Source organism: Engraulis encrasicolus, chromosome 17 (genome assembly GCF_034702125.1).
Source record: "Engraulis encrasicolus isolate BLACKSEA-1 chromosome 17, IST_EnEncr_1.0, whole genome shotgun sequence".
Lineage (NCBI taxonomy): Eukaryota > Metazoa > Chordata > Actinopteri > Clupeiformes > Engraulidae > Engraulis > Engraulis encrasicolus.
In genome coordinates, this window is record NC_085873.1 from 45,062,615 (window position 1) to 45,067,614 (window position 5,000).

A 5,000-nucleotide genomic window follows, 5' to 3' on the forward strand; every position below is an offset into this window, starting at 1 on the left:
CAACAATTACCATTTCCCCTGATAGTCCACCACCATCTGACCACATACACAAGCATGCACGCACACATGCACACACACACACACACACACACACATACACGCACACACACAAACACACACACACATGCACACACGCAGATAGACACACATCAACAGACAGACATACACACACACTCATACACAGGCAACAATAGATTGGCTATGAATGGTTGTTCGTCAAGAAATGGACTGTTCCATGCTGATGCCCCCGGTCTGACTTTAGCCTACATATTCCTTCCCTCTCCCCCTCCTCATTTTTCTCAAGAGGGTTATGTGATCGTCCGAGTTTGTGTGTATCAGGCTTGTACGAAATTCCGAATTGGATGAATTTGAATTCAAAGTAATGCCATAATATGAACACTAGGTGGTGGTGTTCTATGTACTTTCAATGGGTGGTGTAGCTTACAATCAAAGAAATTCAAGGTAATGACACCACCTAGTGGTCGTATTATGGCATTACTTTGAATTCCAATTCATCCAATTCAGAATTTCGTACAAGCCTGGTGTGTATGTGTCTTTGTTTGCACGTTCCCGGCGTGTGAGTGCTTCATTCGGTCCACCAGAGGGGGGAGGTGCATGTGCACCTTTCTAGTTAATCCTGTCACTCTCTTTCACCATTTCTCAATGTCAAGTGTTCTAGCCTTGGTAGTGTGTGAAACCCTCCAGTGATTGGATACTCTTTGGTCAACTCCGCGGAGTATCCCATCACTAGGCAGTAGTAGTGCGTGATAAACCCCCAGTGATTGGATACTCTTTGGTGAACTACACAGAGTATCCAATCACTGGGCGTTTCACGCACTACCAAGGCTAGAACACTTGACATTGGTGTTTTTCTTTTACTCAACTTGATTCTTTCTCCGTCTCTTTCCCTGATACTCACTAACTCTTCATTCCTCTCTCTCTCACTCATTCCATCACATTGCCTTTGGAAACAATTGAATTCAAGGTGTTCCTCAAGCAATTTCCCACTCTCAGAGTGCACCACTGGGGTCCATCACACACCAGGGTCACCTATCTCGGGCTTCCACACACACGAATGACTGGGTGGGCAAGCTTCCCCCTTCCCACATCAGTTTGTGTGTGTGTGTGTGTGTGTGTGTGTGTGTGTGTGTGTGTGTGTGTGTGTGTGTGTGTGTGTGTGTGTGTGTGTGTGTCTATTCGCGGGTCTGTGTGTGTGCTGGAGAAAAATTGAGAGTAACGGCACTGGTGAACCCAAACGCAAGTCCAAATTGACCCAGATACGGGTGTGGTCAAGGGAAGCGACCTGGCACGCACGCACACACACACACGCCTATGCATGTCTCATGTGTCACTAACTCGCCTATATATCAGTCCCCTCTCATCCCAGGTCACAGACCCCCATTATCAGGCCAGCCAAAAGGGAGCAGACGTGGTCACCCCCCCCCCCACACACACACACACACACACACACACAGGGAAGGCAACAGGCGGGGACAAAGGGATCAGTTCTTCCAGGCCCAGGGAGAGAGGGGGGCCCAGAATTGGGACCTCATTACAATGTGGCCTATGTATTTGGGTGCCCTTTCCAAATGACTTGCGTCCTTTTGTCCTGCGCCTGGGAAAAAGCTGTCAGCGGCCCTGCACACACACACAGCCATCCATTAGGCGTGGAGATAAATGGGGGCATACGTGGGCCGGTTTCCCCATACAGGACACCTGGTCACGGGGCACAGCGACCAGAATTGAGCGCCCCCGACTTCCGTCCCCATCAGGACGCTCCAGGCAATGTGAAGGTGTGTGTGTGTGTGTGTGTGTGTGTGTGTGTGTGTGTGTGTGTGTGTGTGTGTGTGTGTGTGTGTGTGTGAAGGTGTGTGCGTGTGTGTGTGTGTGTGTGTGAAGGTGTGTGTGTGTGTGTGTGTGTGTGAAGGTGTGTGTGTGTGTGTGTGTGTGTGTGTGTGTGTGAAGGTGTGTGTGTGTGTGTGCGTGTGTGTGTGCGTTTGCCCGTCACAGGAGAAAGCTTCCGAGTACTTTTGACAGAAAGAACGACGGGCAAAGAAAGAGGTTGAGTGGTGAAGAAGGAAAGAAAGAAAGAAAGAAAGAAAGAAAGAAAGAAAGAAAGAAAGAAAGAAAGAAAGAAAGAAAGAAAGAAAGAAAGAAAGAAAGAGTAGGAGAGAGAGATGGAGAAAGACAGAGAAGAGAGGAAGACACAGAGAGACAGAGAGATGGAAGGAGACAGTGAGAGAGGAAGAAAGGAACAGAGGAGAGAGAGAGGTGGAGGAAGACAGACACAGAGGAAGACACGGGTGGACATGGACAACGAGAGACTGACTGACAGGCAGAGGAAGGTGAGGTCGATACGAGGGAATGGGGGTGTGTAAATAAAATATGGAATCACTGAGAAGATCAGAGAGGACTTTAAAGTGATACTGTCCCATTTTTGGAAATAAGCTTATTTTATACCTCCCCTAGAGTAAAATAATAGGGTTTTACCGTTCTCCTATACTTTCAACTGTTCTCTGGGTATGGCAGTGCAAATTTTACCTCCAAGCTAGCAGTTAACATTGAGTCCTATGAGACCAGTTAGCCGCCAGCTGGTCTCATAGGACTCAATGTTAACTGCTAGCATGGGGGTAAAATTTGCACTGCCATACCCAGAGAACGGTTGAAAGTACAGGAGAACGGTAAAACCCTACTATTTAACTCAAGGGGAGGTGTAAAATAAGCTTATTTCCAAAAATGGGACAGTATCACTTTAAGCCCTGCATTCCATATTTATATTAATATTCTATGAACATGAACAGGCAAGGCTGACCATTATAAGAGTCCAATTGTTTAATGTCCTTCTCCCCAAAATCCTTCAACTGCACAAACGCAATGCATAATACACAATAATACACATAATACATTCAATACGTAATACATTCCATTAATATGATCCATTAAGTGGAAAGTGATCAGAAAATCAGGTTTTCAACTTTATACATACGTAGCCTGAAAAGCCCACCATGATCAAAATGGTATTGTTCAATTTTAAACAAGTTCCTGGTCCATTCTGACTGTCTGACCAGCATCTCAAAACAGCCAATGATGATGAAAGTAAAAGAAATAAAAGGCAAAAGTAGCTTCAGATGGGTTATAGTTGAAGAAACTTTAACTTTAGAGTCCACCTTTGACTTCACTTTAATGAAACATTATATGGATCAAGAATAATTAAAAACTACATAGCCCAAGATCCTCAGCACAGCTTTCTTTGCCACGTTCCCTCTCATACATCCTGACCAAGTTTTTTCCTAAAGGGCCGTACACACACGTCGCTGCTATTTACTCGCTACTTGCTCACTCGCCTACTTGCCACTCGCTCTGGGTGATTTTGTTTACTGGTTGTCATGGTTCCCGCTGTCCGCGCCAATAACGTCCGTACAAAACAAAATGTAGGCCTGCGCTGTTTAACGTTGATCGTGTGCACAACCATATGAGCCTTTGATGGTGTACACTGTATTGGATGTATTTTCCTCAACACTTCAAAGTGTGATGGCGTGCAGAAGTTGGGTGGTCAGAACACCACAGGGGCAACGTCACCTGTCAATAATCTGTATCCTGCATTCCAATTGGTTACTCGCTTAACTCGCGTCGCTCGAAGATAAAATAAGTTTATCTCGGAACCCGCCCACATCGCATCGCTTGTACTCTCCTCGCCTACTCGCCAGCGAGACTCGCTGGAACACGTAGACATTCTATTGACTTCATCCGCTGAGCGAGTAACTAGCAGCGACCTGTGTGTACGGCCCTTTATTCTTTTTTTTAATACGTTTTTTGGGCCTTTATTTTTGGATAGGACAGTGAAGGCGCGATAGGAAATGAGTGTGGAGAGAGATGGGGTAGGGTTGGCAAATAACCCAGGCCGGACTCGATCCTGGGTCCCCACGGGCATGCCCAAGTGTGGGAGGCTTAGTGCGCTGCGCCACAGTGCCCCCAAGTTTTTCCAAATCCTACTACCATAAACTCAATTGGGGTAGTGGTAAAGATCCAGGTATTAACGTGGGATCACAGTGCAGGTAGGACATTGTTTATTACTCAAACCTGTTGCCCCAAAACCACCAAATATGTCATTTGTACGTGTCATACTCTTCAATTGTTTACTTTCAATGATTCCAAGCTAATAATGTTAGGTCTCTCCATGAATACTCTTTCAGGACGCCATCCAGGTGTCCAGCACACAGTGGGGAGTCATCAGTGAGATTAAGGGCCAAAACATACCAAGGCGGAACGGAACGGTCCCGGGACGAGCGCGGTCTTTCTGCTTAGTTTTGGCCGGCGTGTTTTTCTCTGCCTTTCACACTGACAGCGTCGGCGTGCGCGGCCAGTCCTATTCAAAACCCTCCCCACAGCCAAAGCTAGCATGCTACTTTGCCATTCATTTGAATGAGACACCGCCGGTCGTCGGCGTGAAAAATACGCTCGAGTTCTATTTTCCAAATGCAGCAGGGCGCGGAGCCGGCTCCCGCGCCGCTGACGCTCGACTACCGCTGGTTGGTGTGTAAGGACAGATAGGTTTCAATGTATTTTCACCGACGCCGGTAAAAAACGCGGCCGTTCCGTGACGCTTTACCGCTCTGGTGTGTAAGACCCCTCAGTCTTTGGTGGGCTAACGTGCCCCGCCAACCATAGCCTCTGTCTAGAAGTGACAGAAGACTTCTTAGATATGTTTTACTAGATACTTCCCTGAAATGGATATCCTCTGCCGTGGCCAAACGGTAGCGTACTCGTCTGCCATGCGGCCGACCAGGGATCGATTCCCAGCCCAGGTCCTTTGCCGACCCCTCCCCATTTCTCTCCCCATTCGCTTCCTGTCCACCTCTCAAACTGTCCTATCATCAAAAAAGTCGTAAAAGACCAAAAAAAATATCTTTAAAAGAAATGGATATCCACATGTTTAATAACTGGCCGGCGTCTTCACTGCACAGATTGTAGCAGCGTGTTTGTGTTTGTGTTTGTGTGTG

At 47.0% G+C, this 5,000-nt stretch overlaps 1 protein-coding gene across 1 annotated transcript in view; it reads right to left on the minus strand.

The window, feature by feature from the left end:
* LOC134466886 (protein sidekick-2-like) overlaps positions 1-5,000 on the minus strand; it is a 360,453-nt gene that overhangs the window by 87,293 nt on the left and 268,160 nt on the right. The gene's annotated exons all lie outside the window — the stretch shown is intronic.